We start from the raw sequence: 18502 nt of genomic DNA on the forward strand, positions 1-18502 counted from the left end.
TATGAGGCAAAAATTGGGCTCGTCCGGGATTCGAACCCGGGACCTCTCGCACCCTAAGCGAGAATCATACCCCTAGACCAACGAGCCTGTATAGCTGACTTATGTTTAAATAATAGTTATAAAATTCAGAAATGACATCGCTTGTTGCTATTTTCGTGTTGCCTTGGGTTATACGTTTGGCCTCTCTTGCTTTGTTACCTTTGAAATCAGGACGGTAAGTTATTAAAAGTCACCTGCTTTAAAGAACTTTGTCTTAGGTTCTTAGTGTAGACGATTTCAAACATTTTAATAAGAAGTGATATGTTCAATTTAACATGAACGACATGCGTCGGCTGCAAAAGAACACCGAATGAGTAATATCTCTAGGCACTATAATAAGCACAGTTCACGATGATCCGGATTACCCAAAAATTAATATGTTTCCGCTGGGGCTCGAACCCAGGACCTTCCGCGTGTGAAGCGGACGTGATTACCACTACACTACGGAAACAGTTGAAGTTAGTGCGAAGTTTTCCATATTTCAAGCAACGTCCGATTAAAAAATGGTGCAATCAAGATGAATAACACCCGTTTCCGCATGAAACAGGTGCATGTTCGTGTTAATTTCCACCGTCACGGAAATTCTCTGGGCATGGGATGGGGTTCACCTTTCTTCTACACAATCAATTGAAAAGCAGACATTCCTAGCTCTGTCGTCTATATGTGTATCCTACTTATACGCTAGCTAAATCCGATATCGACATTTCCTTCATTGCACAAATTGATGGTGATTATCAAGGTAAGTTTTTTTGCAGCCTGCACAAACCAAAATAAAACATTCTTCGAAAAAAATCAAAATCATCGGAATACATGAATAAATGTATGTAGCAGAATATCAACTCCTCTTTCTCTCCGTTTGACCACTTTTCCTGATCAGTGACGGGACAACATACCGAGCAATTTCTGAGCCAGACTGCTTTGAATGTCAATGGCAGATACAAAAGTACAATTTCAGTGAATTCAAACGCCTATAAACCGTTCCAAAAATTAACGGGCTCGTCCGGGATTCGAACCCGGGACCTCTCGCACCCAAAGCGAGAATCATACCCCTAGACCAACGAGCCGCTTGATAGTTAGAGTTACATTTTCCGTATTTAACTATAGAATAAAATTATTCTCCATACGTGGCAAAGGAGTTTACCTGCCAAGATACACATTCGAAATTCTAAGTTGACTAGAAATTCACCTTACATTGGTCGAGATCAACCAAAGAAAAACCAACAAAAATTCAAACGATAACTGTTGTATTTGTGCATGTATTTTTTCTCCTACTGAATACTGTTAAATGCATTCTAATTGACGTTCGAATTAGCGGTGTATTTTCTTTGAATATCCCATCGACTGGTATTGAAAACAGTTTTGAGATTCGCCACGCATTGACAATATGAGGCAAAAATTGGGCTCGTCCGGGATTCGAACCCGGGACCTCTCGCACCCTAAGCGAGAATCATACCCCTAGACCAACGAGCCTGTATAGCTGACTTATGTTTAAATAATAGTTATAAAATTCAGAAATGACATCGCTTGTTGCTATTTTCGTGTTGCCTTGGGTTATACGTTTGGCCTCTCTTGCTTTGTTACCTTTGAAATCAGGACGGTAAGTTATTAAAAGTCACCTGCTTTAAAGAACTTTGTCTTAGGTTCTTAGTGTAGACGATTTCAAACATTTTAATAAGAAGTGATATGTTCAATTTAACATGAACGACATGCGTCGGCTGCAAAAGAACACCGAATGAGTAATATCTCTAGGCACTATAATAAGCACAGTTCACGATGATCCGGATTACCCAAAAATTAATATGTTTCCGCTGGGGCTCGAACCCAGGACCTTCCGCGTGTGAAGCGGACGTGATTACCACTACACTACGGAAACAGTTGAAGTTAGTGCGAAGTTTTCCATATTTCAAGCAACGTCCGATTAAAAAATGGTGCAATCAAGATGAATAACACCCGTTTCCGCATGAAACAGGTGCATGTTCGTGTTAATTTCCACCGTCACGGAAATTCTCTGGGCATGGGATGGGGTTCACCTTTCTTCTACACAATCAATTGAAAAGCAGACATTCCTAGCTCTGTCGTCTATATGTGTATCCTACTTATACGCTAGCTAAATCCGATATCGACATTTCCTTCATTGCACAAATTGATGGTGATTATCAAGGTAAGTTTTTTTGCAGCCTGCACAAACCAAAATAAAACATTCTTCGAAAAAAATCAAAATCATCGGAATACATGAATAAATGTATGTAGCAGAATATCAACTCCTCTTTCTCTCCGTTTGACCACTTTTCCTGATCAGTGACGGGACAACATACCGAGCAATTTCTGAGCCAGACTGCTTTGAATGTCAATGGCAGATACAAAAGTACAATTTCAGTGAATTCAAACGCCTATAAACCGTTCCAAAAATTAACGGGCTCGTCCGGGATTCGAACCCGGGACCTCTCGCACCCAAAGCGAGAATCATACCCCTAGACCAACGAGCCGCTTGATAGTTAGAGTTACATTTTCCGTATTTAACTATAGAATAAAATTATTCTCCATACGTGGCAAAGGAGTTTACCTGCCAAGATACACATTCGAAATTCTAAGTTGACTAGAAATTCACCTTACATTGGTCGAGATCAACCAAAGAAAAACCAACAAAAATTCAAACGATAACTGTTGTATTTGTGCATGTATTTTTTTCTCCTACTGAATACTGTTAAATGCATTCTAATTGACGTTCGAATTAGCGGTGTATTTTCTTTGAATATCCCATCGACTGGTATTGAAAACAGTTTTGAGATTCGCCACGCATTGACAATATGAGGCAAAAATTGGGCTCGTCCGGGATTCGAACCCGGGACCTCTCGCACCCTAAGCGAGAATCATACCCCTAGACCAACGAGCCTGTATAGCTGACTTATGTTTAAATAATAGTTATAAAATTCAGAAATGACATCGCTTGTTGCTATTTTCGTGTTGCCTTGGGTTATACGTTTGGCCTCTCTTGCTTTGTTACCTTTGAAATCAGGACGGTAAGTTATTAAAAGTCACCTGCTTTAAAGAACTTTGTCTTAGGTTCTTAGTGTAGACGATTTCAAACATTTTAATAAGAAGTGATATGTTCAATTTAACATGAACGACATGCGTCGGCTGCAAAAGAACACCGAATGAGTAATATCTCTAGGCACTATAATAAGCACAGTTCACGATGATCCGGATTACCCAAAAATTAATATGTTTCCGCTGGGGCTCGAACCCAGGACCTTCCGCGTGTGAAGCGGACGTGATTACCACTACACTACGGAAACAGTTGAAGTTAGTGCGAAGTTTTCCATATTTCAAGCAACGTCCGATTAAAAAATGGTGCAATCAAGATGAATAACACCCGTTTCCGCATGAAACAGGTGCATGTTCGTATTAATTTCCACCGTCACGGAAATTCTCTGGGCATGGGATGGGGTTCACCTTTCTTCTACACAATCAATTGAAAAGCAGACATTCCTAGCTCTGTCGTCTATATGTGTATCCTACTTATACGCTAGCTAAATCCGATATCGACATTTCCTTCATTGCACAAATTGATGGTGATTATCAAGGTAAGTTTTTTTGCAGCCTGCACAAACCAAAATAAAACATTCTTCGAAAAAAATCAAAATCATCGGAATACATGAATAAATGTATGTAGCAGAATATCAACTCCTCTTTCTCTCCGTTTGACCACTTTTCCTGATCAGTGACGGGACAACATACCGAGCAATTTCTGAGCCAGACTGCTTTGAATGTCAATGGCAGATACAAAAGTACAATTTCAGTGAATTCAAACGCCTATAAACCGTTCCAAAAATTAACGGGCTCGTCCGGGATTCGAACCCGGGACCTCTCGCACCCAAAGCGAGAATCATACCCCTAGACCAACGAGCCGCTTGATAGTTAGAGTTACATTTTCCGTATTTAACTATAGAATAAAATTATTCTCCATACGTGGCAAAGGAGTTTACCTGCCAAGATACATATTCGAAATTCTAAGTTGACTAGAAATTCACCTTACATTGGTCGAGATCAACCAAAGAAAAACCAACAAAAATTCAAACGATAACTGTTGTATTTGTGCATGTATTTTTTTCTCCTACTGAATACTGTTAAATGCATTCTAATTGACGTTCGAATTAGCGGTGTATTTTCTTTGAATATCCCATCGACTGGTATTGAAAACAGTTTTGAGATTCGCCACGCATTGACAATATGAGGCAAAAATTGGGCTCGTCCGGGATTCGAACCCGGGACCTCTCGCACCCTAAGCGAGAATCATACCCCTAGACCAACGAGCCTGTATAGCTGACTTATGTTTAAATAATAGTTATAAAATTCAGAAATGACATCGCTTGTTGCTATTTTCGTGTTGCCTTGGGTTATACGTTTGGCCTCTCTTGCTTTGTTACCTTTGAAATCAGGACGGTAAGTTATTAAAAGTCACCTGCTTTAAAGAACTTTGTCTTAGGTTCTTAGTGTAGACGATTTCAAACATTTTAATAAGAAGTGATATGTTCAATTTAACATGAACGACATGCGTCGGCTGCAAAAGAACACCGAATGAGTAATATCTCTAGGCACTATAATAAGCACAGTTCACGATGATCCGGATTACCCAAAAATTAATATGTTTCCGCTGGGGCTCGAACCCAGGACCTTCCGCGTGTGAAGCGGACGTGATTACCACTACACTACGGAAACAGTTGAAGTTAGTGCGAAGTTTTCCATATTTCAAGCAACGTCCGATTAAAAAATGGTGCAATCAAGATGAATAACACCCGTTTCCGCATGAAACAGGTGCATGTTCGTATTAATTTCCACCGTCACGGAAATTCTCTGGGCATGGGATGGGGTTCACCTTTCTTCTACACAATCAATTGAAAAGCAGACATTCCTAGCTCTGTCGTCTATATGTGTATCCTACTTATACGCTAGCTAAATCCGATATCGACATTTCCTTCATTGCACAAATTGATGGTGATTATCAAGGTAAGTTTTTTTGCAGCCTGCACAAACCAAAATAAAACATTCTTCGAAAAAAATCAAAATCATCGGAATACATGAATAAATGTATGTAGCAGAATATCAACTCCTCTTTCTCTCCGTTTGACCACTTTTCCTGATCAGTGACGGGACAACATACCGAGCAATTTCTGAGCCAGACTGCTTTGAATGTCAATGGCAGATACAAAAGTACAATTTCAGTGAATTCAAACGCCTATAAACCGTTCCAAAAATTAACGGGCTCGTCCGGGATTCGAACCCGGGACCTCTCGCACCCAAAGCGAGAATCATACCCCTAGACCAACGAGCCGCTTGATAGTTAGAGTTACATTTTCCGTATTTAACTATAGAATAAAATTATTCTCCATACGTGGCAAAGGAGTTTACCTGCCAAGATACATATTCGAAATTCTAAGTTGACTAGAAATTCACCTTACATTGGTCGAGATCAACCAAAGAAAAACCAACAAAAATTCAAACGATAACTGTTGTATTTGTGCATGTATTTTTTTCTCCTACTGAATACTGTTAAATGCATTCTAATTGACGTTCGAATTAGCGGTGTATTTTCTTTGAATATCCCATCGACTGGTATTGAAAACAGTTTTGAGATTCGCCACGCATTGACAATATGAGGCAAAAATTGGGCTCGTCCGGGATTCGAACCCGGGACCTCTCGCACCCTAAGCGAGAATCATACCCCTAGACCAACGAGCCTGTATAGCTGACTTATGTTTAAATAATAGTTATAAAATTCAGAAATGACATCGCTTGTTGCTATTTTCGTGTTGCCTTGGGTTATACGTTTGGCCTCTCTTGCTTTGTTACCTTTGAAATCAGGACGGTAAGTTATTAAAAGTCACCTGCTTTAAAGAACTTTGTCTTAGGTTCTTAGTGTAGACGATTTCAAACATTTTAATAAGAAGTGATATGTTCAATTTAACATGAACGACATGCGTCGGCTGCAAAAGAACACCGAATGAGTAATATCTCTAGGCACTATAATAAGCACAGTTCACGATGATCCGGATTACCCAAAAATTAATATGTTTCCGCTGGGGCTCGAACCCAGGACCTTCCGCGTGTGAAGCGGACGTGATTACCACTACACTACGGAAACAGTTGAAGTTAGTGCGAAGTTTTCCATATTTCAAGCAACGTCCGATTAAAAAATGGTGCAATCAAGATGAATAACACCCGTTTCCGCATGAAACAGGTGCATGTTCGTATTAATTTCCACCGTCACGGAAATTCTCTGGGCATGGGATGGGGTTCACCTTTCTTCTACACAATCAATTGAAAAGCAGACATTCCTAGCTCTGTCGTCTATATGTGTATCCTACTTATACGCTAGCTAAATCCGATATCGACATTTCCTTCATTGCACAAATTGATGGTGATTATCAAGGTAAGTTTTTTTGCAGCCTGCACAAACCAAAATAAAACATTCTTCGAAAAAAATCAAAATCATCGGAATACATGAATAAATGTATGTAGCAGAATATCAACTCCTCTTTCTCTCCGTTTGACCACTTTTCCTGATCAGTGACGGGACAACATACCGAGCAATTTCTGAGCCAGACTGCTTTGAATGTCAATGGCAGATACAAAAGTACAATTTCAGTGAATTCAAACGCCTATAAACCGTTCCAAAAATTAACGGGCTCGTCCGGGATTCGAACCCGGGACCTCTCGCACCCAAAGCGAGAATCATACCCCTAGACCAACGAGCCGCTTGATAGTTAGAGTTACATTTTCCGTATTTAACTATAGAATAAAATTATTCTCCATACGTGGCAAAGGAGTTTACCTGCCAAGATACATATTCGAAATTCTAAGTTGACTAGAAATTCACCTTACATTGGTCGAGATCAACCAAAGAAAAACCAACAAAAATTCAAACGATAACTGTTGTATTTGTGCATGTATTTTTTTCTCCTACTGAATACTGTTAAATGCATTCTAATTGACGTTCGAATTAGCGGTGTATTTTCTTTGAATATCCCATCGACTGGTATTGAAAACAGTTTTGAGATTCGCCACGCATTGACAATATGAGGCAAAAATTGGGCTCGTCCGGGATTCGAACCCGGGACCTCTCGCACCCTAAGCGAGAATCATACCCCTAGACCAACGAGCCTGTATAGCTGACTTATGTTTAAATAATAGTTATAAAATTCAGAAATGACATCGCTTGTTGCTATTTTCGTGTTGCCTTGGGTTATACGTTTGGCCTCTCTTGCTTTGTTACCTTTGAAATCAGGACGGTAAGTTATTAAAAGTCACCTGCTTTAAAGAACTTTGTCTTAGGTTCTTAGTGTAGACGATTTCAAACATTTTAATAAGAAGTGATATGTTCAATTTAACATGAACGACATGCGTCGGCTGCAAAAGAACACCGAATGAGTAATATCTCTAGGCACTATAATAAGCACAGTTCACGATGATCCGGATTACCCAAAAATTAATATGTTTCCGCTGGGGCTCGAACCCAGGACCTTCCGCGTGTGAAGCGGACGTGATTACCACTACACTACGGAAACAGTTGAAGTTAGTGCGAAGTTTTCCATATTTCAAGCAACGTCCGATTAAAAAATGGTGCAATCAAGATGAATAACACCCGTTTCCGCATGAAACAGGTGCATGTTCGTATTAATTTCCACCGTCACGGAAATTCTCTGGGCATGGGATGGGGTTCACCTTTCTTCTACACAATCAATTGAAAAGCAGACATTCCTAGCTCTGTCGTCTATATGTGTATCCTACTTATACGCTAGCTAAATCCGATATCGACATTTCCTTCATTGCACAAATTGATGGTGATTATCAAGGTAAGTTTTTTTGCAGCCTGCACAAACCAAAATAAAACATTCTTCGAAAAAAATCAAAATCATCGGAATACATGAATAAATGTATGTAGCAGAATATCAACTCCTCTTTCTCTCCGTTTGACCACTTTTCCTGATCAGTGACGGGACAACATACCGAGCAATTTCTGAGCCAGACTGCTTTGAATGTCAATGGCAGATACAAAAGTACAATTTCAGTGAATTCAAACGCCTATAAACCGTTCCAAAAATTAACGGGCTCGTCCGGGATTCGAACCCGGGACCTCTCGCACCCAAAGCGAGAATCATACCCCTAGACCAACGAGCCGCTTGATAGTTAGAGTTACATTTTCCGTATTTAACTATAGAATAAAATTATTCTCCATACGTGGCAAAGGAGTTTACCTGCCAAGATACATATTCGAAATTCTAAGTTGACTAGAAATTCACCTTACATTGGTCGAGATCAACCAAAGAAAAACCAACAAAAATTCAAACGATAACTGTTGTATTTGTGCATGTATTTTTTTCTCCTACTGAATACTGTTAAATGCATTCTAATTGACGTTCGAATTAGCGGTGTATTTTCTTTGAATATCCCATCGACTGGTATTGAAAACAGTTTTGAGATTCGCCACGCATTGACAATATGAGGCAAAAATTGGGCTCGTCCGGGATTCGAACCCGGGACCTCTCGCACCCTAAGCGAGAATCATACCCCTAGACCAACGAGCCTGTATAGCTGACTTATGTTTAAATAATAGTTATAAAATTCAGAAATGACATCGCTTGTTGCTATTTTCGTGTTGCCTTGGGTTATACGTTTGGCCTCTCTTGCTTTGTTACCTTTGAAATCAGGACGGTAAGTTATTAAAAGTCACCTGCTTTAAAGAACTTTGTCTTAGGTTCTTAGTGTAGACGATTTCAAACATTTTAATAAGAAGTGATATGTTCAATTTAACATGAACGACATGCGTCGGCTGCAAAAGAACACCGAATGAGTAATATCTCTAGGCACTATAATAAGCACAGTTCACGATGATCCGGATTACCCAAAAATTAATATGTTTCCGCTGGGGCTCGAACCCAGGACCTTCCGCGTGTGAAGCGGACGTGATTACCACTACACTACGGAAACAGTTGAAGTTAGTGCGAAGTTTTCCATATTTCAAGCAACGTCCGATTAAAAAATGGTGCAATCAAGATGAATAACACCCGTTTCCGCATGAAACAGGTGCATGTTCGTATTAATTTCCACCGTCACGGAAATTCTCTGGGCATGGGATGGGGTTCACCTTTCTTCTACACAATCAATTGAAAAGCAGACATTCCTAGCTCTGTCGTCTATATGTGTATCCTACTTATACGCTAGCTAAATCCGATATCGACATTTCCTTCATTGCACAAATTGATGGTGATTATCAAGGTAAGTTTTTTTGCAGCCTGCACAAACCAAAATAAAACATTCTTCGAAAAAAATCAAAATCATCGGAATACATGAATAAATGTATGTAGCAGAATATCAACTCCTCTTTCTCTCCGTTTGACCACTTTTCCTGATCAGTGACGGGACAACATACCGAGCAATTTCTGAGCCAGACTGCTTTGAATGTCAATGGCAGATACAAAAGTACAATTTCAGTGAATTCAAACGCCTATAAACCGTTCCAAAAATTAACGGGCTCGTCCGGGATTCGAACCCGGGACCTCTCGCACCCAAAGCGAGAATCATACCCCTAGACCAACGAGCCGCTTGATAGTTAGAGTTACATTTTCCGTATTTAACTATAGAATAAAATTATTCTCCATACGTGGCAAAGGAGTTTACCTGCCAAGATACATATTCGAAATTCTAAGTTGACTAGAAATTCACCTTACATTGGTCGAGATCAACCAAAGAAAAACCAACAAAAATTCAAACGATAACTGTTGTATTTGTGCATGTATTTTTTTCTCCTACTGAATACTGTTAAATGCATTCTAATTGACGTTCGAATTAGCGGTGTATTTTCTTTGAATATCCCATCGACTGGTATTGAAAACAGTTTTGAGATTCGCCACGCATTGACAATATGAGGCAAAAATTGGGCTCGTCCGGGATTCGAACCCGGGACCTCTCGCACCCTAAGCGAGAATCATACCCCTAGACCAACGAGCCTGTATAGCTGACTTATGTTTAAATAATAGTTATAAAATTCAGAAATGACATCGCTTGTTGCTATTTTCGTGTTGCCTTGGGTTATACGTTTGGCCTCTCTTGCTTTGTTACCTTTGAAATCAGGACGGTAAGTTATTAAAAGTCACCTGCTTTAAAGAACTTTGTCTTAGGTTCTTAGTGTAGACGATTTCAAACATTTTAATAAGAAGTGATATGTTCAATTTAACATGAACGACATGCGTCGGCTGCAAAAGAACACCGAATGAGTAATATCTCTAGGCACTATAATAAGCACAGTTCACGATGATCCGGATTACCCAAAAATTAATATGTTTCCGCTGGGGCTCGAACCCAGGACCTTCCGCGTGTGAAGCGGACGTGATTACCACTACACTACGGAAACAGTTGAAGTTAGTGCGAAGTTTTCCATATTTCAAGCAACGTCCGATTAAAAAATGGTGCAATCAAGATGAATAACACCCGTTTCCGCATGAAACAGGTGCATGTTCGTATTAATTTCCACCGTCACGGAAATTCTCTGGGCATGGGATGGGGTTCACCTTTCTTCTACACAATCAATTGAAAAGCAGACATTCCTAGCTCTGTCGTCTATATGTGTATCCTACTTATACGCTAGCTAAATCCGATATCGACATTTCCTTCATTGCACAAATTGATGGTGATTATCAAGGTAAGTTTTTTTGCAGCCTGCACAAACCAAAATAAAACATTCTTCGAAAAAAATCAAAATCATCGGAATACATGAATAAATGTATGTAGCAGAATATCAACTCCTCTTTCTCTCCGTTTGACCACTTTTCCTGATCAGTGACGGGACAACATACCGAGCAATTTCTGAGCCAGACTGCTTTGAATGTCAATGGCAGATACAAAAGTACAATTTCAGTGAATTCAAACGCCTATAAACCGTTCCAAAAATTAACGGGCTCGTCCGGGATTCGAACCCGGGACCTCTCGCACCCAAAGCGAGAATCATACCCCTAGACCAACGAGCCGCTTGATAGTTAGAGTTACATTTTCCGTATTTAACTATAGAATAAAATTATTCTCCATACGTGGCAAAGGAGTTTACCTGCCAAGATACATATTCGAAATTCTAAGTTGACTAGAAATTCACCTTACATTGGTCGAGATCAACCAAAGAAAAACCAACAAAAATTCAAACGATAACTGTTGTATTTGTGCATGTATTTTTTTCTCCTACTGAATACTGTTAAATGCATTCTAATTGACGTTCGAATTAGCGGTGTATTTTCTTTGAATATCCCATCGACTGGTATTGAAAACAGTTTTGAGATTCGCCACGCATTGACAATATGAGGCAAAAATTGGGCTCGTCCGGGATTCGAACCCGGGACCTCTCGCACCCTAAGCGAGAATCATACCCCTAGACCAACGAGCCTGTATAGCTGACTTATGTTTAAATAATAGTTATAAAATTCAGAAATGACATCGCTTGTTGCTATTTTCGTGTTGCCTTGGGTTATACGTTTGGCCTCTCTTGCTTTGTTACCTTTGAAATCAGGACGGTAAGTTATTAAAAGTCACCTGCTTTAAAGAACTTTGTCTTAGGTTCTTAGTGTAGACGATTTCAAACATTTTAATAAGAAGTGATATGTTCAATTTAACATGAACGACATGCGTCGGCTGCAAAAGAACACCGAATGAGTAATATCTCTAGGCACTATAATAAGCACAGTTCACGATGATCCGGATTACCCAAAAATTAATATGTTTCCGCTGGGGCTCGAACCCAGGACCTTCCGCGTGTGAAGCGGACGTGATTACCACTACACTACGGAAACAGTTGAAGTTAGTGCGAAGTTTTCCATATTTCAAGCAACGTCCGATTAAAAAATGGTGCAATCAAGATGAATAACACCCGTTTCCGCATGAAACAGGTGCATGTTCGTATTAATTTCCACCGTCACGGAAATTCTCTGGGCATGGGATGGGGTTCACCTTTCTTCTACACAATCAATTGAAAAGCAGACATTCCTAGCTCTGTCGTCTATATGTGTATCCTACTTATACGCTAGCTAAATCCGATATCGACATTTCCTTCATTGCACAAATTGATGGTGATTATCAAGGTAAGTTTTTTTGCAGCCTGCACAAACCAAAATAAAACATTCTTCGAAAAAAATCAAAATCATCGGAATACATGAATAAATGTATGTAGCAGAATATCAACTCCTCTTTCTCTCCGTTTGACCACTTTTCCTGATCAGTGACGGGACAACATACCGAGCAATTTCTGAGCCAGACTGCTTTGAATGTCAATGGCAGATACAAAAGTACAATTTCAGTGAATTCAAACGCCTATAAACCGTTCCAAAAATTAACGGGCTCGTCCGGGATTCGAACCCGGGACCTCTCGCACCCAAAGCGAGAATCATACCCCTAGACCAACGAGCCGCTTGATAGTTAGAGTTACATTTTCCGTATTTAACTATAGAATAAAATTATTCTCCATACGTGGCAAAGGAGTTTACCTGCCAAGATACATATTCGAAATTCTAAGTTGACTAGAAATTCACCTTACATTGGTCGAGATCAACCAAAGAAAAACCAACAAAAATTCAAACGATAACTGTTGTATTTGTGCATGTATTTTTTTCTCCTACTGAATACTGTTAAATGCATTCTAATTGACGTTCGAATTAGCGGTGTATTTTCTTTGAATATCCCATCGACTGGTATTGAAAACAGTTTTGAGATTCGCCACGCATTGACAATATGAGGCAAAAATTGGGCTCGTCCGGGATTCGAACCCGGGACCTCTCGCACCCTAAGCGAGAATCATACCCCTAGACCAACGAGCCTGTATAGCTGACTTATGTTTAAATAATAGTTATAAAATTCAGAAATGACATCGCTTGTTGCTATTTTCGTGTTGCCTTGGGTTATACGTTTGGCCTCTCTTGCTTTGTTACCTTTGAAATCAGGACGGTAAGTTATTAAAAGTCACCTGCTTTAAAGAACTTTGTCTTAGGTTCTTAGTGTAGACGATTTCAAACATTTTAATAAGAAGTGATATGTTCAATTTAACATGAACGACATGCGTCGGCTGCAAAAGAACACCGAATGAGTAATATCTCTAGGCACTATAATAAGCACAGTTCACGATGATCCGGATTACCCAAAAATTAATATGTTTCCGCTGGGGCTCGAACCCAGGACCTTCCGCGTGTGAAGCGGACGTGATTACCACTACACTACGGAAACAGTTGAAGTTAGTGCGAAGTTTTCCATATTTCAAGCAACGTCCGATTAAAAAATGGTGCAATCAAGATGAATAACACCCGTTTCCGCATGAAACAGGTGCATGTTCGTATTAATTTCCACCGTCACGGAAATTCTCTGGGCATGGGATGGGGTTCACCTTTCTTCTACACAATCAATTGAAAAGCAGACATTCCTAGCTCTGTCGTCTATATGTGTATCCTACTTATACGCTAGCTAAATCCGATATCGACATTTCCTTCATTGCACAAATTGATGGTGATTATCAAGGTAAGTTTTTTTGCAGCCTGCACAAACCAAAATAAAACATTCTTCGAAAAAAATCAAAATCATCGGAATACATGAATAAATGTATGTAGCAGAATATCAACTCCTCTTTCTCTCCGTTTGACCACTTTTCCTGATCAGTGACGGGACAACATACCGAGCAATTTCTGAGCCAGACTGCTTTGAATGTCAATGGCAGATACAAAAGTACAATTTCAGTGAATTCAAACGCCTATAAACCGTTCCAAAAATTAACGGGCTCGTCCGGGATTCGAACCCGGGACCTCTCGCACCCAAAGCGAGAATCATACCCCTAGACCAACGAGCCGCTTGATAGTTAGAGTTACATTTTCCGTATTTAACTATAGAATAAAATTATTCTCCATACGTGGCAAAGGAGTTTACCTGCCAAGATACATATTCGAAATTCTAAGTTGACTAGAAATTCACCTTACATTGGTCGAGATCAACCAAAGAAAAACCAACAAAAATTCAAACGATAACTGTTGTATTTGTGCATGTATTTTTTTCTCCTACTGAATACTGTTAAATGCATTCTAATTGACGTTCGAATTAGCGGTGTATTTTCTTTGAATATCCCATCGACTGGTATTGAAAACAGTTTTGAGATTCGCCACGCATTGACAATATGAGGCAAAAATTGGGCTCGTCCGGGATTCGAACCCGGGACCTCTCGCACCCTAAGCGAGAATCATACCCCTAGACCAACGAGCCTGTATAGCTGACTTATGTTTAAATAATAGTTATAAAATTCAGAAATGACATCGCTTGTTGCTATTTTCGTGTTGCCTTGGGTTATACGTTTGGCCTCTCTTGCTTTGTTACCTTTGAAATCAGGACGGTAAGTTATTAAAAGTCACCTGCTTTAAAGAACTTTGTCTTAGGTTCTTAGTGTAGACGATTTCAAACATTTTAATAAGAAGTGATATGTTCAATTTAACATGAACGACATGCGTCGGCTGCAAAAGAACACCGAATGAGTAATATCTCTAGGCACTATAATAAGCACAGTTCACGATGATCCGGATTACCCAAAAATTAATATGTTTCCGCTGGGGCTCGAACCCAGGACCTTCCGCGTGTGAAGCGGACGTGATTACCACTACACTACGGAAACAGTTGAAGTTAGTGCGAAGTTTTCCATATTTCAAGCAACGTCCGATTAAAAAATGGTGCAATCAAGATGAATAACACCCGTTTCCGCATGAAACAGGTGCATGTTCGTATTAATTTCCACCGTCACGGAAATTCTCTGGGCATGGGATGGGGTTCACCTTTCTTCTACACAATCAATTGAAAAGCAGACATTCCTAGCTCTGTCGTCTATATGTGTATCCTACTTATACGCTAGCTAAATCCGATATCGACATTTCCTTCATTGCACAAATTGATGGTGATTATCAAGGTAAGTTTTTTTGCAGCCTGCACAAACCAAAATAAAACATTCTTCGAAAAAAATCAAAATCATCGGAATACATGAATAAATGTATGTAGCAGAATATCAACTCCTCTTTCTCTCCGTTTGACCACTTTTCCTGATCAGTGACGGGACAACATACCGAGCAATTTCTGAGCCAGACTGCTTTGAATGTCAATGGCAGATACAAAAGTACAATTTCAGTGAATTCAAACGCCTATAAACCGTTCCAAAAATTAACGGGCTCGTCCGGGATTCGAACCCGGGACCTCTCGCACCCAAAGCGAGAATCATACCCCTAGACCAACGAGCCGCTTGATAGTTAGAGTTACATTTTCCGTATTTAACTATAGAATAAAATTATTCTCCATACGTGGCAAAGGAGTTTACCTGCCAAGATACATATTCGAAATTCTAAGTTGACTAGAAATTCACCTTACATTGGTCGAGATCAACCAAAGAAAAACCAACAAAAATTCAAACGATAACTGTTGTATTTGTGCATGTATTTTTTTCTCCTACTGAATACTGTTAAATGCATTCTAATTGACGTTCGAATTAGCGGTGTATTTTCTTTGAATATCCCATCGACTGGTATTGAAAACAGTTTTGAGATTCGCCACGCATTGACAATATGAGGCAAAAATTGGGCTCGTCCGGGATTCGAACCCGGGACCTCTCGCACCCTAAGCGAGAATCATACCCCTAGACCAACGAGCCTGTATAGCTGACTTATGTTTAAATAATAGTTATAAAATTCAGAAATGACATCGCTTGTTGCTATTTTCGTGTTGCCTTGGGTTATACGTTTGGCCTCTCTTGCTTTGTTACCTTTGAAATCAGGACGGTAAGTTATTAAAAGTCACCTGCTTTAAAGAACTTTGTCTTAGGTTCTTAGTGTAGACGATTTCAAACATTTTAATAAGAAGTGATATGTTCAATTTAACATGAACGACATGCGTCGGCTGCAAAAGAACACCGAATGAGTAATATCTCTAGGCACTATAATAAGCACAGTTCACGATGATCCGGATTACCCAAAAATTAATATGTTTCCGCTGGGGCTCGAACCCAGGACCTTCCGCGTGTGAAGCGGACGTGATTACCACTACACTACGGAAACAGTTGAAGTTAGTGCGAAGTTTTCCATATTTCAAGCAACGTCCGATTAAAAAATGGTGCAATCAAGATGAATAACACCCGTTTCCGCATGAAACAGGTGCATGTTCGTATTAATTTCCACCGTCACGGAAATTCTCTGGGCATGGGATGGGGTTCACCTTTCTTCTACACAATCAATTGAAAAGCAGACATTCCTAGCTCTGTCGTCTATATGTGTATCCTACTTATACGCTAGCTAAATCCGATATCGACATTTCCTTCATTGCACAAATTGATGGTGATTATCAAGGTAAGTTTTTTTGCAGCCTGCACAAACCAAAATAAAACATTCTTCGAAAAAAATCAAAATCATCGGAATACATGAATAAATGTATGTAGCAGAATATCAACTCCTCTTTCTCTCCGTTTGACCACTTTTCCTGATCAGTGACGGGACAACATACCGAGCAATTTCTGAGCCAGACTGCTTTGAATGTCAATGGCAGATACAAAAGTACAATTTCAGTGAATTCAAACGCCTATAAACCGTTCCAAAAATTAACGGGCTCGTCCGGGATTCGAACCCGGGACCTCTCGCACCCAAAGCGAGAATCATACCCCTAGACCAACGAGCCGCTTGATAGTTAGAGTTACATTTTCCGTATTTAACTATAGAATAAAATTATTCTCCATACGTGGCAAAGGAGTTTACCTGCCAAGATACATATTCGAAATTCTAAGTTGACTAGAAATTCACCTTACATTGGTCGAGATCAACCAAAGAAAAACCAACAAAAATTCAAACGATAACTGTTGTATTTGTGCATGTATTTTTTTCTCCTACTGAATACTGTTAAATGCATTCTAATTGACGTTCGAATTAGCGGTGTATTTTCTTTGAATATCCCATCGACTGGTATTGAAAACAGTTTTGAGATTCGCCACGCATTGACAATATGAGGCAAAAATTGGGCTCGTCCGGGATTCGAACCCGGGACCTCTCGCACCCTAAGCGAGAATCATACCCCTAGACCAACGAGCCTGTATAGCTGACTTATGTTTAAATAATAGTTATAAAATTCAGAAATGACATCGCTTGTTGCTATTTTCGTGTTGCCTTGGGTTATACGTTTGGCCTCTCTTGCTTTGTTACCTTTGAAATCAGGACGGTAAGTTATTAAAAGTCACCTGCTTTAAAGAACTTTGTCTTAGGTTCTTAGTGTAGACGATTTCAAACATTTTAATAAGAAGTGATATGTTCAATTTAACATGAACGACATGCGTCGGCTGCAAAAGAACACCGAATGAGTAATATCTCTAGGCACTATAATAAGCACAGTTCACGATGATCCGGATTACCCAAAAATTAATATGTTTCCGCTGGGGCTCGAACCCAGGACCTTCCGCGTGTGAAGCGGACGTGATTACCACTACACTACGGAAACAGTTGAAGTTAGTGCGAAGTTTTCCATATTTCAAGCAACGTCCGATTAAAAAATGGTGCAATCAAGATGAATAACACCCGTTTCCGCATGAAACAGGTGCATGTTCGTATTAATTTCCACCGTCACGGAAATTCTCTGGGCATGGGATGGGGTTCACCTTTCTTCTACACAATCAATTGAAAAGCAGACATTCCTAGCTCTGTCGTCTATATGTGTATCCTACTTATACGCTAGCTAAATCCGATATCGACATTTCCTTCATTGCACAAATTGATGGTGATTATCAAGGTAAGTTTTTTTGCAGCCTGCACAAACCAAAATAAAACATTCTTCGAAAAAAATCAAAATCATCGGAATACATGAATAAATGTATGTAGCAGAATATCAACTCCTCTTTCTCTCCGTTTGACCACTTTTCCTGATCAGTGACGGGACAACATACCGAGCAATTTCTGAGCCAGACTGCTTTGAATGTCAATGGCAGATACAAAAGTACAATTTCAGTGAATTCAAACGCCTATAAACCGTTCCAAAAATTAACGGGCTCGTCCGGGATTCGAACCCGGGACCTCTCGCACCCAAAGCGAGAATCATACCCCTAGACCAACGAGCCGCTTGATAGTTAGAGTTACATTTTCCGTATTTAACTATAGAATAAAATTATTCTCCATACGTGGCAAAGGAGTTTACCTGCCAAGATACATATTCGAAATTCTAAGTTGACTAGAAATTCACCTTACATTGGTCGAGATCAACCAAAGAAAAACCAACAAAAATTCAAACGATAACTGTTGTATTTGTGCATGTATTTTTTTCTCCTACTGAATACTGTTAAATGCATTCTAATTGACGTTCGAATTAGCGGTGTATTTTCTTTGAATATCCCATCGACTGGTATTGAAAACAGTTTTGAGATTCGCCACGCATTGACAATATG

General features: G+C 39.7%; 39 non-coding genes across 39 annotated transcripts; all 39 read right to left on the reverse strand.

Annotated features, from left to right (window-relative positions):
- Window positions 1-15: 15 nt before the first annotated feature.
- Window positions 16-87, reverse strand: Trnap-agg (transfer RNA proline (anticodon AGG)). The gene has a single exon. It is a non-coding gene; the product is annotated as a tRNA-Pro (tRNA).
- A 330-nt stretch (window positions 88-417) lies between these two features.
- Trnav-cac (transfer RNA valine (anticodon CAC)) lies at window positions 418-490 on the reverse strand. Its single transcript has one exon. It is a non-coding gene; the product is annotated as a tRNA-Val (tRNA).
- Window positions 491-1031: 541 nt separating this feature from the next.
- On the reverse strand, window positions 1032-1103 carry Trnap-ugg (transfer RNA proline (anticodon UGG)). The gene has a single exon. It is a non-coding gene; the product is annotated as a tRNA-Pro (tRNA).
- Window positions 1104-1437: 334 nt separating this feature from the next.
- Window positions 1438-1509, reverse strand: Trnap-agg (transfer RNA proline (anticodon AGG)). The gene has a single exon. It is a non-coding gene; the product is annotated as a tRNA-Pro (tRNA).
- A 330-nt stretch (window positions 1510-1839) lies between these two features.
- On the reverse strand, window positions 1840-1912 carry Trnav-cac (transfer RNA valine (anticodon CAC)). Its single transcript has one exon. It is a non-coding gene; the product is annotated as a tRNA-Val (tRNA).
- A 541-nt stretch (window positions 1913-2453) lies between these two features.
- Window positions 2454-2525, reverse strand: Trnap-ugg (transfer RNA proline (anticodon UGG)). Its single transcript has one exon. It is a non-coding gene; the product is annotated as a tRNA-Pro (tRNA).
- A 335-nt stretch (window positions 2526-2860) lies between these two features.
- Window positions 2861-2932, reverse strand: Trnap-agg (transfer RNA proline (anticodon AGG)). Its single transcript has one exon. It is a non-coding gene; the product is annotated as a tRNA-Pro (tRNA).
- Window positions 2933-3262: 330 nt separating this feature from the next.
- On the reverse strand, window positions 3263-3335 carry Trnav-cac (transfer RNA valine (anticodon CAC)). The gene has a single exon. It is a non-coding gene; the product is annotated as a tRNA-Val (tRNA).
- A 541-nt stretch (window positions 3336-3876) lies between these two features.
- Trnap-ugg (transfer RNA proline (anticodon UGG)) lies at window positions 3877-3948 on the reverse strand. Its single transcript has one exon. It is a non-coding gene; the product is annotated as a tRNA-Pro (tRNA).
- A 335-nt stretch (window positions 3949-4283) lies between these two features.
- Trnap-agg (transfer RNA proline (anticodon AGG)) lies at window positions 4284-4355 on the reverse strand. The gene has a single exon. It is a non-coding gene; the product is annotated as a tRNA-Pro (tRNA).
- Window positions 4356-4685: 330 nt separating this feature from the next.
- Trnav-cac (transfer RNA valine (anticodon CAC)) lies at window positions 4686-4758 on the reverse strand. Its single transcript has one exon. It is a non-coding gene; the product is annotated as a tRNA-Val (tRNA).
- Window positions 4759-5299: 541 nt separating this feature from the next.
- On the reverse strand, window positions 5300-5371 carry Trnap-ugg (transfer RNA proline (anticodon UGG)). The gene has a single exon. It is a non-coding gene; the product is annotated as a tRNA-Pro (tRNA).
- Window positions 5372-5706: 335 nt separating this feature from the next.
- Trnap-agg (transfer RNA proline (anticodon AGG)) lies at window positions 5707-5778 on the reverse strand. Its single transcript has one exon. It is a non-coding gene; the product is annotated as a tRNA-Pro (tRNA).
- A 330-nt stretch (window positions 5779-6108) lies between these two features.
- Window positions 6109-6181, reverse strand: Trnav-cac (transfer RNA valine (anticodon CAC)). Its single transcript has one exon. It is a non-coding gene; the product is annotated as a tRNA-Val (tRNA).
- Window positions 6182-6722: 541 nt separating this feature from the next.
- On the reverse strand, window positions 6723-6794 carry Trnap-ugg (transfer RNA proline (anticodon UGG)). Its single transcript has one exon. It is a non-coding gene; the product is annotated as a tRNA-Pro (tRNA).
- Window positions 6795-7129: 335 nt separating this feature from the next.
- Trnap-agg (transfer RNA proline (anticodon AGG)) lies at window positions 7130-7201 on the reverse strand. Its single transcript has one exon. It is a non-coding gene; the product is annotated as a tRNA-Pro (tRNA).
- A 330-nt stretch (window positions 7202-7531) lies between these two features.
- Window positions 7532-7604, reverse strand: Trnav-cac (transfer RNA valine (anticodon CAC)). The gene has a single exon. It is a non-coding gene; the product is annotated as a tRNA-Val (tRNA).
- A 541-nt stretch (window positions 7605-8145) lies between these two features.
- Trnap-ugg (transfer RNA proline (anticodon UGG)) lies at window positions 8146-8217 on the reverse strand. The gene has a single exon. It is a non-coding gene; the product is annotated as a tRNA-Pro (tRNA).
- Window positions 8218-8552: 335 nt separating this feature from the next.
- On the reverse strand, window positions 8553-8624 carry Trnap-agg (transfer RNA proline (anticodon AGG)). The gene has a single exon. It is a non-coding gene; the product is annotated as a tRNA-Pro (tRNA).
- Window positions 8625-8954: 330 nt separating this feature from the next.
- Window positions 8955-9027, reverse strand: Trnav-cac (transfer RNA valine (anticodon CAC)). The gene has a single exon. It is a non-coding gene; the product is annotated as a tRNA-Val (tRNA).
- Window positions 9028-9568: 541 nt separating this feature from the next.
- Trnap-ugg (transfer RNA proline (anticodon UGG)) lies at window positions 9569-9640 on the reverse strand. The gene has a single exon. It is a non-coding gene; the product is annotated as a tRNA-Pro (tRNA).
- A 335-nt stretch (window positions 9641-9975) lies between these two features.
- Trnap-agg (transfer RNA proline (anticodon AGG)) lies at window positions 9976-10047 on the reverse strand. Its single transcript has one exon. It is a non-coding gene; the product is annotated as a tRNA-Pro (tRNA).
- A 330-nt stretch (window positions 10048-10377) lies between these two features.
- Trnav-cac (transfer RNA valine (anticodon CAC)) lies at window positions 10378-10450 on the reverse strand. The gene has a single exon. It is a non-coding gene; the product is annotated as a tRNA-Val (tRNA).
- A 541-nt stretch (window positions 10451-10991) lies between these two features.
- On the reverse strand, window positions 10992-11063 carry Trnap-ugg (transfer RNA proline (anticodon UGG)). Its single transcript has one exon. It is a non-coding gene; the product is annotated as a tRNA-Pro (tRNA).
- A 335-nt stretch (window positions 11064-11398) lies between these two features.
- Trnap-agg (transfer RNA proline (anticodon AGG)) lies at window positions 11399-11470 on the reverse strand. Its single transcript has one exon. It is a non-coding gene; the product is annotated as a tRNA-Pro (tRNA).
- Window positions 11471-11800: 330 nt separating this feature from the next.
- Trnav-cac (transfer RNA valine (anticodon CAC)) lies at window positions 11801-11873 on the reverse strand. The gene has a single exon. It is a non-coding gene; the product is annotated as a tRNA-Val (tRNA).
- A 541-nt stretch (window positions 11874-12414) lies between these two features.
- Window positions 12415-12486, reverse strand: Trnap-ugg (transfer RNA proline (anticodon UGG)). Its single transcript has one exon. It is a non-coding gene; the product is annotated as a tRNA-Pro (tRNA).
- Window positions 12487-12821: 335 nt separating this feature from the next.
- Window positions 12822-12893, reverse strand: Trnap-agg (transfer RNA proline (anticodon AGG)). Its single transcript has one exon. It is a non-coding gene; the product is annotated as a tRNA-Pro (tRNA).
- A 330-nt stretch (window positions 12894-13223) lies between these two features.
- Window positions 13224-13296, reverse strand: Trnav-cac (transfer RNA valine (anticodon CAC)). The gene has a single exon. It is a non-coding gene; the product is annotated as a tRNA-Val (tRNA).
- A 541-nt stretch (window positions 13297-13837) lies between these two features.
- Trnap-ugg (transfer RNA proline (anticodon UGG)) lies at window positions 13838-13909 on the reverse strand. The gene has a single exon. It is a non-coding gene; the product is annotated as a tRNA-Pro (tRNA).
- Window positions 13910-14244: 335 nt separating this feature from the next.
- On the reverse strand, window positions 14245-14316 carry Trnap-agg (transfer RNA proline (anticodon AGG)). Its single transcript has one exon. It is a non-coding gene; the product is annotated as a tRNA-Pro (tRNA).
- Window positions 14317-14646: 330 nt separating this feature from the next.
- Trnav-cac (transfer RNA valine (anticodon CAC)) lies at window positions 14647-14719 on the reverse strand. The gene has a single exon. It is a non-coding gene; the product is annotated as a tRNA-Val (tRNA).
- A 541-nt stretch (window positions 14720-15260) lies between these two features.
- On the reverse strand, window positions 15261-15332 carry Trnap-ugg (transfer RNA proline (anticodon UGG)). The gene has a single exon. It is a non-coding gene; the product is annotated as a tRNA-Pro (tRNA).
- Window positions 15333-15667: 335 nt separating this feature from the next.
- Trnap-agg (transfer RNA proline (anticodon AGG)) lies at window positions 15668-15739 on the reverse strand. The gene has a single exon. It is a non-coding gene; the product is annotated as a tRNA-Pro (tRNA).
- A 330-nt stretch (window positions 15740-16069) lies between these two features.
- Trnav-cac (transfer RNA valine (anticodon CAC)) lies at window positions 16070-16142 on the reverse strand. The gene has a single exon. It is a non-coding gene; the product is annotated as a tRNA-Val (tRNA).
- A 541-nt stretch (window positions 16143-16683) lies between these two features.
- Trnap-ugg (transfer RNA proline (anticodon UGG)) lies at window positions 16684-16755 on the reverse strand. The gene has a single exon. It is a non-coding gene; the product is annotated as a tRNA-Pro (tRNA).
- A 335-nt stretch (window positions 16756-17090) lies between these two features.
- Trnap-agg (transfer RNA proline (anticodon AGG)) lies at window positions 17091-17162 on the reverse strand. The gene has a single exon. It is a non-coding gene; the product is annotated as a tRNA-Pro (tRNA).
- Window positions 17163-17492: 330 nt separating this feature from the next.
- Window positions 17493-17565, reverse strand: Trnav-cac (transfer RNA valine (anticodon CAC)). Its single transcript has one exon. It is a non-coding gene; the product is annotated as a tRNA-Val (tRNA).
- Window positions 17566-18106: 541 nt separating this feature from the next.
- Trnap-ugg (transfer RNA proline (anticodon UGG)) lies at window positions 18107-18178 on the reverse strand. Its single transcript has one exon. It is a non-coding gene; the product is annotated as a tRNA-Pro (tRNA).
- Window positions 18179-18502: the final 324 nt, after the last annotated feature.

The sequence above is a fragment of the Mytilus edulis genome, chromosome 1 (genome assembly GCF_963676685.1).
Source record: "Mytilus edulis chromosome 1, xbMytEdul2.2, whole genome shotgun sequence".
NCBI lineage: Eukaryota > Metazoa > Mollusca > Bivalvia > Mytilida > Mytilidae > Mytilus > Mytilus edulis.